This window comes from Triticum urartu, chromosome 6A, assembly GCF_056163025.1.
Source record: "Triticum urartu cultivar PI428250 chromosome 6A, HENAU_Tu73, whole genome shotgun sequence".
NCBI classification, from domain to species: domain Eukaryota; kingdom Viridiplantae; phylum Streptophyta; class Magnoliopsida; order Poales; family Poaceae; genus Triticum; species Triticum urartu.
In genome coordinates, this window is record NC_141878.1 from 303,398,669 (window position 1) to 303,411,845 (window position 13,177).

Below are 13,177 nucleotides of genomic sequence, written 5' to 3' on the forward strand. Positions count from 1 at the left end.
GAGAGAGGAGGTGGCGCGGGATGAGGTGGCGCGCGCTGATTGGAGGAGAGCGGCGGCGGGGCGACGTGGCAAGCCCTGATTGGCCGGGGTGAGGTGGCTGCGGGGCGGCGGACATGTCCGGCGCGGTGGGGAGTTTTTGTCCGGCGGCACGAGGAGCGGGGCTAGGGTTTGATCTGCGCGGAAATTTTGGAGGGGATTGCATATATATAGGTAGAGGGAGCTAGGAGAGTCAAAATGAGGTGCGGTTTGCGGCCACGCGATCGTGATCAAACGACCGAGATGATGGAGGAGGTTTAGGTGGGTTTTGAGCCACTTTGGAAGGGTGTTGGGCTGCAACACACACGAGGCCTTTACGGTCCCTCGGTTAACCGTTGGAGTATCAAACAAAGTCCAAATGGCACAAAACTTGACAGGCGGTCTACCGGTGGTAAACCAAGGCCGCATGACAAGTCTCGGTCCAATCCGAAAACGTTTAACACCCGCACAGAAAAAGAGGTAGAAAGGGACACCGGGTGACATAGGAGCGCCGGATTGCAAAACGGACAATGGAGAAAATGCTCGGATGCATGAGACGAACATGTATGCAAATGAAATGCACATGATGACATGATATGCAATGCATGACACGCAAGCAATGACAAGGCAACAACAACGAATAACTGGACGACACCTGGCACATCGGTCTCGGGGCGTTACATAGATGCAGAATCGTTTCGATCTACTTGTCACGGACGTGATGCCTATATACATGATCATGCCTAGATATTCTCATAAATATGCTCAATTCTGTCAATTGTTCAATAGTAATTTGTTCACCCACCGTAGAATACTTATGCTCTTGAGAGAAGCCACTAGTGAAACCTATAGCCCCCGGGTCTATTCTCATCATATCAATCTCCATTACTTTAATCTTGCTTTGCTTTTTTTACTTTGCCTTTACTTTTTACTTTGCATATTTATACCAAAAACACCAAAAATATTATATCTATCAGATCTCACTCTCGTAAGTGACCGTGAAGGGCTTGACAACCCCTAATCGCGTTGGTTGCGAGTAGCTATCGCTTTGTGCAGGTACGAGGGACTTGAGTGTGGGCTCCTACTGGATTGATACCTTGGTTCTCAAAAACCAAGGGAAATACTTACGCTACTCTGCTGCATCATCCCTTCCTCTTCGGGGAAAACCAATGCAAGCTCAAGATGTAGCAATGACCGTAGTTTGAGGAGTTCATGTATTCACTATGTGTTAATGCTTTGGTCCGGTACTCTATTAAAAGGAGGCCTTAATATCCCTTAGTTTCCACTAGGACCCCGCTGCCACGGGAGGGTAGGACAAAAGATGTCATGCAAGTTCTTTTCCATAAGCACGTATGACTATATTCGGAATACATGCCTACATTACATTGATGAATTGGAGCTAGTTCTGTGTCACCCTATGTTATGACTGTTACATGATGAACCACATCCGGCATAATTCTCTATCACCGATCCATTGCCTACGAGCTTTCCATATATTGTTCTTCGCTTATTTACTTTTCCGTTGCTATTGTTGTCATCACTACAAAATACCAAAAATATTACTTTTGCTACTGTTACCTTTTGCTACCGTTACCAATACTATCATATTACTTTGCTACTAAACACTTTGCTGCAGATATTAAGTTTCCAGGTGTGGTTGAATTGACAACTCAGCTGCTAATACTTGAGAATATTCTTTGTCTCCCCTTGTGTCGAATCAATAAATTTGGGTTGAATACTCTACCCTCGAAAACTGTTGCGATCCCCTATACTTGTGGGTTATCAACGATGGCAAAAGGTAACGGTAGCAAAAGTAATATTTTGGGGTTTTATAGTGATGGTAACAGTAGTAGCGGAAAAGTATATAAGCGAAGAAAATCTCGTAGGCATTGGATCGGTGATGGAGAATTATGCCGGATGCGATCGATCATGCAACAGTCATAACATAGGGTGACACAAAACTAGCTCCAGTTCATCAATGTAATGTAGGCATGTATTCCAAATATAGTCATACGTGCTTATGGAAAAGAACTTGCATGACATCTTTTGTCCTACCCTCCCGTGGCAGCGGGGTCCTAATGGAAACTAAGGGATATTAAGGCCTCCTTTTAATAGAGTACCAGGCCAAAGCAATAACACATAGTGAATACATGAACGCCTCAAACTACGGTCATCACCGGTAAGTATCCCGATTATTGTCACTTCGGGGTTAACGGATCATAACACATAATAGGTGACTATAGACTTGCAAGATAGGATCAAGAACTCTCATATATTGATGAAAACATAATAGGATCATATCTGAAATCATGGCACTCGGGCCCTAGTGACAAGCATTAAGCATAGCAAAGTCATAGCAACATCAATCTCAGAACATAGTGGATACTAGGGATCAAACCCTAACAAAACTAACTCGATTGCATGATAAATCTCATCCAACACATCACCGTCCAGCAAGACTACGATGAAATTACTCACGCACGGCGGTGAGCATCATGAAATTGGTGATGGAGGAAGGTTGATGATGACGATAGATTCCCCTCTTCGGAGCCCCGAACGGACTCCAGATCATCCCTCCCGAGAGAGTTTAGGGCTTGGCGCCAGCTCCGTATTGTAAAACACGATGAATCCTTCTCTCTGATTTTTTCTCTGCGAAAGTGAATATATGGAGTCAAGGTTGACGTCGGTGGAGCATCAGGGGGCCCATGAGGCAGGGGGCGTGCCCAGGGGGCTAGGGCGCCCCCCTCATGGACAGGTGGTGGCCCCCTGACGTGGATCTTTCTTCTAGTATTTTTTATATATTCCAAAATAATTCTCTGTTGATTTTCAGGTCATTCTGAGAACTTTTATTTCTGCACAAAAATAATACCATGGCAATTCTGCTAAAAACAGCGTCAGTCCGGGTTAGTTCCATTCAAATCATGCAAGTTAGAGTCGAAAACAAGGGGAAATGTGTTTGGAAAAGTAGATATGACGGAGACGTATCAGGAACGAGAAGAATTTCTAAAGGCACATTATCCAGAATGGTTTTCCCGAGCAACCGAATCTCGAGGACGAGATTCATCCTAAGTGGGGGAGGTTTGTGATAGCCTGGCTTTTGCCCTCTCTTCCTTGTCTGATTTTCTTTTGATTTGGATTTGAATTTGGAATTTTGAATCACTTCTGATGGACTTAAGCACTTGGGTACCAGCTTGACTTTCACCCAAGTGACTCAGCTCTCTCCCTAGCCACCATTTCTCCTCTGATCCACCTCAAAATAATATTATGAAAAATATTCATTTTCCCTCCCAAAAGCCTAACTAGCCCATTGTGTTCCAAAGCAACCCAAAATTTTCTTGCCCACAAAAATCTGAGAAAATTCACAAATATTCTTTGAACCCTAGGGCACCTTCCTAAGCAAAAATATTGCATCACTTTTTGGAATATTTTTGCTACAGAAAATATTTTCTGTTCTGGACAGAAATGGTAGTTTTACAGCAACTACCATTTTACATGCTCAAATGCTTCTGAATTTTCTTGTGAATCACCACCCTCCTAGATGACGGCTAGCCTCCAAAGCTCAGCTTCCAACTCTTAGTAGTTTGACCACAGTAAGCTCTCAAAGTTACTGCCCAGAAACTTACCTTGAAGTAGAAATCCACCTTACTGCACTTGAGCTCAACCCAAAGTGTGGTAACTACTCAAACCACCAAGGACTACACGCCAGACATGAAGTTTAGGCTTAGCGCGGCCTGATGTCATAGTTCACGCGGTGACCGCTTTCGTCCAGGTGTGCTGGCATACGGCCGACGCGCTCTGCACGTGCCCGAGCCGCTGTTGAGCGCATGCTCGCTTCCCCGCCCGCCGCGCCTTGCCAAACTTCGCCACAATCATCGTCCCGACCCCCTTAAGTCCCTCCTGGCGCTCGCCGACGCCGGAGCTCGCTGCAGCGAGCACGGGCGCGGTCTGGCCAACCCAATAGTGCGCCGCGCACTATGTTCGTCGCCACCCCCTCGCTCCTGTGCTCGTCTCCGCTCGCCCACAGTGCCCTCGTGAGCTGCGTCGCCTTCTCCCTCTCTCACTAACGCTGTTCGTCCCCAGCCGCTGTGTCCAGGTGTCCTCCGACGGAGCCCGAACCCCTCACCCTGCTCGGTTATAAATACAACGCTCCCCAGCCTTCTTGAGCATCATCCACTCCTCTCACACACTCCACAAGCCAGTAGGTAGCCGTAGCCCGTCCGGGCAGGCCGCGGGCTGCCGTCCCCTAGCTCCAGCTCGCCGGCGATCCCCTCGGGTCGTCTCCGCAGCTCCAGCCCCTCCCGAGCTCGGTCGACCCTTCCAAGGCCTCCACTGTGCTTCGGTGGTGCCATCTAGCCCGATTGGAGCCTCTGGTGCCGCCTCTAGTCGCCGTCATCTCCAACTCCGGCGACCTCCGCTCTTTATCGCCGCTGGAGAGGTCGTTTCCGACACCGTCCGACCACCCATAGCTAACCAACGGGTACGGGCAGGTGCGCCTTCATATTCTCTTTCGATCCATTCCTTTAGCTCGGGCCAAGACGCCCTCCTCGCCGGCGTGTGCTCCGGCGGAGCCCCGCCGTGCTCTGTTGCCCACTTCCCCTCCCTCTCACCTGGCTAGCGGGGCCCGCTAGTCAGCCACTCCGGCCGCGCCTGAAGCGGTACGAGTGGTGGCGCCCCGCGGGGTTTACACCTTCGACATCACCCCCCAGTTCTATTTTATTTAAATCAAATTCAAATATTCCAGAGAGCTTCAAACAGCCACAACTTTTTAACCACAAGTCCAATTGAACTGATTCTTTTTTCGTTGTGGTCTTTATGAAAAGATCTAGCAGCACACAAAAAATGAGATTTTTCTCCGCTGTCTAGATTTTCTGGTGAATTTCAGAGTGGTTCTTGATGTTTTCTTTTTGTGTTTATATTTGTTTCCAGAAGGTGAAGCTTGTCTTGAGGAACACCAGGAGGAGTGTGACCCTCGCCTGCACTAAGGCAAGCCACAACAAAATTTTCATGGTGCCATTGCAATGTTTGTGATATTTTTCAACTTGAACAAATGATTTAATCCATGCATTGAATTCACTAAAGTATATATTTATATTCTGCTGGATGCTTGTTTAAGTTGATATGGTTAGTATACAGAAGTTTACAACTAACTAAGTTAGTTTAAGTCATTAGAAGTAATTTTTGATTATGAAGAAGTAATATGTTTATGAAAAGGGAATTAATTGGTTTAATATTTTCTTGAGTAAGAAAGGACTTATGCTAAGATATTGTCATGGTTAAACTGCTAACTAAACATAACCAGAGAACTGTTGTGTGTTGTTGAGATCTATGCTTAGTAATTGATGAAGTTGAATCAGTTATTTTCGATCATTTATGGTGCATATATATTAGTGTTGCATTTTCATGGCATATCATGACACCGGTTACTTTCACTTTAAGTTGAACTTGATAATAATTCAACTTGAACATATCGTTGATCGGGTCATGGTGCCACTGAATCGAGATCTTCCCCAGTGCAACCACATTTGCCTTTGTGGGAAGGCCTTTATTCGGTCTGTTGCCATGCCTCTGGTCGGTGCCTCCAACGAGGGAAGGTTATGGGTGTGCGTTACCCTGGCCCGGTAAGCAGATATAACCTTGTGTGCTCGTTGTTGTTATGGTACCTTGTCCCCATTTGGGACCGTTTATGTTTTGCCACGACGGTGGCCGTTGGTGTCTTTGGTAGACACGGGGCCACCCATGACTTAGCCCAGTGGGGAGTTAGTCGGAGTGGCCGGGAGAGTGTCATGGCAATGGAGGGGTTCTGTCGGAATGTCGTTGGTCCACCGAATGGGAGTGTGAGGCCATGGGTTCCGAGGTGTGGGTATAGTATGCTACCTCTGCAGAGTGTATTAAATCTATCGATAGCCAAGTCCATGGTTACAAACAAGCTCGACAGTAGGTCACACCATGTATCAACGTTTAAATAATTTTGCACACTAAGATAATAACCTTGCACTGTTGGAGAGAGGATGGTTGAGAAAGCATCTTGATGCTGGAGGCCAAGTTGTTGGCCAGTTTGTGATCCGAGTATGATCATGGTTTGGTTACGAGGTAACCCGATTAAAGACCAAGATGTTGGTCTGATTGTGGTCCAAGAGGGATCACCATTTGGTAAGCAAGTCCGAGGGACTTAAGTCATGAAATCATGAGCGCTGCATACCAAGTATGATTTTGCATTAATGAGTAAATGGTTTAATTATCATGATATTGTTTGTCATTATGTTTATGCTTGTTGTGAGCTTGTAAGTACATTCAATGTACTGACCTAGAGTGTCATGCCAACTTTCAGGAAAGTCTTGTTGGAAAGGGGTGATGCCCGAGTCTAGGTCGTGCCCACATCGATGTCCCTATACTATGAAGTCCCGCTTCGTCATCGTTCCGCTGCCGCCTAGTTGTCTTAATCGAGGCCCCTTTATGTTCACTAAATAATGTACATATTGTTTAGCCACACCATGCCGCTTGGTCTCGCAACTTGTTGTAATATGAAGTATGTTCCGCTAGTATCAATAAAGCGGTTGCTTTCTGTACCAAGATGTTGTGTATTGCCAGAAGACAAGATCTCTGGGCTGGCAATGCAAGGTAAGCCGGTTGCTCTGAGCCGGGGTGCCACATCACCAATGAGGATGATGAACCCCTCTGTGATGGTGTCTAGATTAGATCTATGATTTCTGGAACTTGCGGCGGCTGGAATTGATTTTCGTCGACTCCCCTAGGGTTTCTGGAATATTGTGGTATTTATAGAGCAAAGAGGTGGCGCGGGAGGCCACCGAGGTGGGTACAACTGACCTAGGCACATCTGGGGGCCCAGGCGCGCCCTGGTGGGTTGTGCCTCGCTCGGGGCACCCCCAGGTGCTTCTCTGGCCCATTTGGTGTCTTCTGGTCCAAAAAATCCACAAAAAGTTTTGTTTGCATTTGGACTCCGTTTGATATTGATTTTCTGTGATGTAAAAAACAAGCAAAAACATCAACTGGCACTTGGCACTATGTCAATAGGTTAGTCCCAAAAAATGATATAAAATGGTTGTAAAACATCCAAGAATGATAATATAACAGCATGGAACAATAAAAAATTATAGATATGTTGGAGACGTATCAGCATCCCTAAGCTTAATTCCTGCTCGTCCTCGAGTAGGTAAATGATAAAAACATAATTTTTGATGTGGAATGCTGCCTAACATGTTCATCACATATTCTTTCATTTATAGCATGGACAATTGGACATTTATATGGTTCAAAGCAATAGTCTAGTTTGAGGACTTCAATACTCAAGCATATCAACAAGCAACCATGTCTTTCAAAATATCAACGCTAAAGCAAGTTATCCCTATCCCATTATGCTCAACCATTGATCCATTCATGAAACATACTCGCATATTAGCTATACCCAATGCTCAAGTACGATCATAGTGCCCCTTAGTTGGTGCTTTATAATAGAAGATGGAGACTCAAGTAAAAATAAAAATTGCATAAAGTAAGTAGAAAGGCCCTTCGAGGAGGGAAGTAGGGATTTGTAGAGGTGCCAGAGCTCAAAGAGAAAGAGATAGAGATAAAACATTTTTGGTGGCATGCTTTTCCTGTCAACGAAAACGATCGAGTAGTTCCCAATACTTTCCATGCTAGATATATCATAGGCAGTTCCCAAACAGAAAATAAAGTTTATTCCTTTTTCCACCATACTTTTACTTTCCATGGCTAACCGTATCCACGGGTGCCTTCCATACCAACGCTTTCCAAGGAATTTATTATTTGACAACATAAAGTAAATTCATTTTTCATTTCGGGACTGGGCATCCCTAATACCTTTGCCGTACTCTCGTGCAATGACAAGTGAATAAACACTCATCTTGAGAATAACACATCTAGCATGGAAATATATCAGCCATCCCCTACCATTTCATGAGCTGTACGAGCACACAAAAGAGAAATTTATTTTGAAAATTAGAGATGGCACATACAAATTTGCTTAGAATGGCAAAAGAATACCGCGTATAGGTAGGTATAGTGGACTCATGTGGCAAAAACTGGTTTATAGGATTTTGGATGCACAAGTAGTGATCATACTTAGTGCAAATGAAGGCTATCAAAAGATTGAGAAGCATCCAACCAAGAAACGAAAAATCTCATAAGCTAGCATTAAGCATAACTAACACCGAATAATGCACCACAAGTAGGATGCAATTTCATTGCATAACTATTGACTTTCGTGCTTGCATAGGGAATGACAAACCTTAACACCAATATTCTTACTAAAGCATAATTATTCATCAACGTGACTCACATATCACTATCATCATATCTCAAAACTATTAAAAAGAATCAAGTTTATTTTGTCCAATGATCTTCATGAAAGTTTTTATTATATCCTCCTTGGATATCTATCACTTTGGAACTAGTTTCATATGTTGCTTTTAATAAGCTCAAACAAATATAAGTGAAGAACATGAGCATCATATTTCTTTCTCTCAAATTAATCTAAGTGAATAATGAGAGAATTTCTTAAAAAAATTACTAACTATCAAATAAATCTAAGTGAATAATGAGAGCATTTCTCCAAAAATACTAAAGCACACCATGCTCAAAAAGAGATAAGTGAAGCACTAGAAGAATTCCATAGCTCAAAAAGATCTAAGTGAAGCATAGAGAGCAATTCTAACAAGTCATGGAATAATTTTGGCTCTCTCAAATAGGTGTGTCCAGCAAGGATTGATGACTAAAAATAAAAAGCAAAACAAGCAAAGACTCATATCATACAAGACGCTCCAAGCAAAACTGATGTCTACTACACAACTTGTTCTTGTAGCCTCGTGTTGGTCCTCCAAGCACAGAGTTCTGTAGGACAATAGCAAATTTCCCTCAAGTGGATGACCTAAGGTTTGTCAATCCGTGGGAGGCATAGGATGAAGATGGTCTCTCTCAAACAACCCTGCAACCAAATAATAAAAAGTCTCTTGTGTCCCCAACACACCAAATACAATGGTAATTTTGTATAGGTGCACTAGTTCGGCGAAGAGATGGTGATACAAGCGTAGTAATTATAGTAGATATTGATTTTTGCAATAGTAACAATAAAAAACAGCAAGGTAACGAGTAGCAAAAGTGAGCACAAACGGTATTGCAATGCTTGAAAATGAGGCCTAGGGTCCGTACTTTCGCTAGTGCAATCTCTCCAGAATGCTAATATAATTGGATCGTATAACCATCCCTCAACGTGCGATGAAGAATCACTCCAAAGTTCCTATCTAGCGGAGAACATAAGAATAAATTGTTTGTAGCTATTCTTTCCGATCGATCTATCCAAGAGTTCGTACTAAAATAACACCAAGTTATTATTTTCGATCGATCTATCAAGAGTGCGTACTAAAATAACACTAAGTTATTCTTTCAGATCAATCTATCAAGACTTCATACTAAAATAACACCAAAGCAAATTCAGATTCATAATACTCAATCCAACACAAAGAACCTCAAAGAGTTCCCCAAGATTTCTACCGGAGAAACAAAAGACGAGAACGTGCATGAACCCCTATGCATAGATTACCCCAATGTCACCTCGGGAATCCACGAGTTGAGTGCCAAAACACATATCATGTGAATCAATATGATACCCCATTGTCACCACGGGTATTCATAGCAAGACGTACATCAAGTGCTCTCAAATCCATAAAAGTATTCAATCCGATAAAACGAAATCTCAAAGGGAAAACTCAATTCATCACAACAAGATAGAGAGGGGAAAACACCATATGATCCAACTATATTAACAAAGCCCGCGATACATCAAGATCATGCCATCTAAAGAACACGAAAGAGAGAGATTAAACACATGGCTACCGGTACAAACCCTCAACGCCGAGGGTGGACTACTCCCTCCTCATCATGGTGGCCGTCGGGATCATGAAGATGGCCACCGGTGATGATTTTCCCCTCCGGCAGGGTGCCGGAACGGGCTCCCGATTGGTTTTTCGTTGCTACAATGTAGCAACCAGACCTCAAACAGTCTGATCTCTGTGGATCAGTGCCATCCCTGGATCGGTAATGCTGACATGCACAGTACTTGAGGATTTATAACAGAGTAGCAATCAAACACTTATTACATCGAATGTCTCAAAATAGAACTTATTACAATAAATATGGCTTAAGGCCATCTAATATGATAACAGCGGAAGGCTTGGAAGATAAAGTGAGTCCATCAACTCCAACGACATCACTGAGTGAAAGACCACGACCTAAGGCTCCTTACTCGTCGTCTGAAAAGTCTGCAACATGATACGTTGCCGCCCGAAACGGGTCAGCACATGGAATATGCTGGCAATGTAACACAAGAGAGTAATGAACAGAATAATGCTATCACTACATGCATATAAGGCTGGTGGAGGCTGTATGGTTAATATGTTCTGCGGAAAGCCAATTTTTCCCTACAAGAAAGGAATAAATTTTATTTAACTATCATGGTGGTTGTTAAACATTGAGAAGGTCCACCCAACTCAATCCCAATTAAGAATCATCATTAAACCCAATCAAATTATATTAAGAGTGATGAGATCCACATGATAATCCAAGAACTAGATACTCAAGATGTCCATAACTGGGGACACGGCTAACCATGATTAGTTTGTACACTCTGCAGAGGTTTGCGCACTTTTCCCCACAAGACTCGATCTCCTCCATTGAATTTCTCGCACTACATGATGTTTGAGAAACGGATGACCGAGACACAGTCTTTCCAAAGAGGTCACCTTAACCGATAGATAGGCCCGTACACCTACAACCCCCTACATCTGCTAGCCCATCATGGAAAGGTTTCCCACAACTTACTCAACTATGCCAGAGCCCATAATGGCATGTGTCTGCACACGGAAGTTTCTAGCATGAATAATCTTATGATCCCTTTGAGCCTGAGTGGCAGTCCATAGGAGAATCACACCTTACCCCGGGATTTCCAAAAATACAGGCAACACTGGGTTCCCCAGGTGCCTCAATCCACCCAGATGTGTATTAAAGTTGCCACCTTAAGTTAACCAATAATTAACAACTCACATCTGTCATGGATACACTCAAACCCAAAACACATCTACGAGCATAGCATAGCAATATAAGCAACGTAAAAGTAACTCCCATAGGTTTGATAATAAACAGGTGAATAGGTACTACCTCATCTACTTCCCAACCCATAATTTATTCAGATCCTAACCATGCAATTGTTTGAGAATTGATCTAATGCAATAAAACTGGGTAGTAAAGGGGTATGCGCAAAGTGTTACTTGCCTTGCTGATGGTCCGTGAAACCTAGAGACTCGTAGTAGCACGCTTCGCACTCCAGGTACTCTATCGCAAACAAACAAGTATACAACAAGCAATCAAGCAAAGATGCACGAGTAAAACTCAAATAAGAAGATCTAACCAGAAAGTTCATCTTAAGAACTCCGGTTTGCAAAAAGAATCAAAACAAAAGAACCAACAAAACTCAAACTGCGAAAGAAACAAGCTTCGATTACTAATATGGACTAAAGTCAAATTTTACAGTAGCAAAAACTCGTGTAAGTTCATTAAATAGAAAGAGGGCTTCGAGCCGAAACTCTAGACGCTTGAATCGTCTGATTCCGATAAACGAGCGAAAAGTTAAAGTAAAACAAAAATTGGATCAGAAATCGCGATCGAAAATGATTGCGAAAAAATGCGAGAAAAAGAAAAAGTAACGAACAGGTTAACGAACAAACGTTCACTGTCTGCGGTTAAACTGTGAAAATTGTTTGTTAAAACAAATGAACGAACGGGCATTCGCTAAATAAATAAACCAAAAAAACGATCTAAAAATGCATCTAGGATTTTACCGAAAAACCGAACCGGTCAAAGGAAACCGGTGGCGGCGGCGGCGAACTCCGGCGACGGCGATGGGGTGGCGAGGCTCCGGAGGGTCAGCGGCGGGGCGGCGGCAGCGGGCGGCGGGGTTGCGGCCTCGGCGGCTTATAAAGCCCCCCCCCCCCCCCCCCGGGCGGGTACGCCCGAAGTCGGTTCCTCTTTTAAAAAAATATTCCGCGCAGAAAAATGAATAAAAGAAATACTAAACGGACTCCAAAAATCCTTAAATAAATTTTTCCCGTCCTCTAAAAATCTACCGGACAAGGTGAATATTTATTTGGGACTCTAATGCAATTTTGAAAAACAAATATTTTTTCTAATTCAAATAAAATAGCAATAAAACTCCGAATAAAAAAATCTTATTTTATTTTAATATTAAATTTCCAACATTTCTTTATTTTGAGGAAGTCATTTTATCCTCTCTCTTTTATTTTTATAAAATAAATATTCAAAGAGAAAATAATTAAAATCAAACGATCCTATTTTCAAAATTTGAGAAAACTCAAATATGAAAATAACGAAATTCCCGACTCTCTCCGTGGTTCCTTGAGTTGTGTAGAATTTCTAGGATCAAGCCAAAATGCAATAAAATATGATATGCAAAGATGACCTAATGTATAACATTCCAAATTGAAAATTTGGGATGTTACAAACCTACCCCCCTTAAGAAGAATCTCGCCCTTGAGATTCTGGTTTGCTAGAAAATAGGTGAGGGTGATCTTTCCATAGGTCTTCCTCTCGTTCCCAGGTGGCTTCATCTTTAGTATGGTTTCTCCACTGAACTTTACAGAAGTTGATAACTTTGCTGCGTGTAACTCGGCTGGCAAACTCGAGAATCTTGACTGGCTTCTCCTCGTAGGTCAAGTCACTGTCCAACTGTATCGCTTCCAGTGGCACTGTATCTCTCAGAGGGATATTAGCCATCTCTGCATGGCACTTCTTCAACTGAGAAACGTGAAACACATTGTGAACTCCTGACAATCCTTTGGGCAATTCCAACTTGTAAGCAACTTCTCCCATACGTTCCAAAACTTTGTATGGTCCCACAAAACGTGGTGCTAACTTTCCCTTAACTCCAAAGCGCTTCACTCCTTGAAGTGGTGATACACGAAGATACACTCTGTCCCCGACTTCGTAAACTGTCTCCTTGCGTTTAGAATCCGCATAACTCTTCTGCCTGGACTGGGCTACCTTGAGTCTATCGTGAATCAGCTTAACCTTCTCCTCAGACTCTTTAATCAAATCCGGTCCAAACAACTGTCGG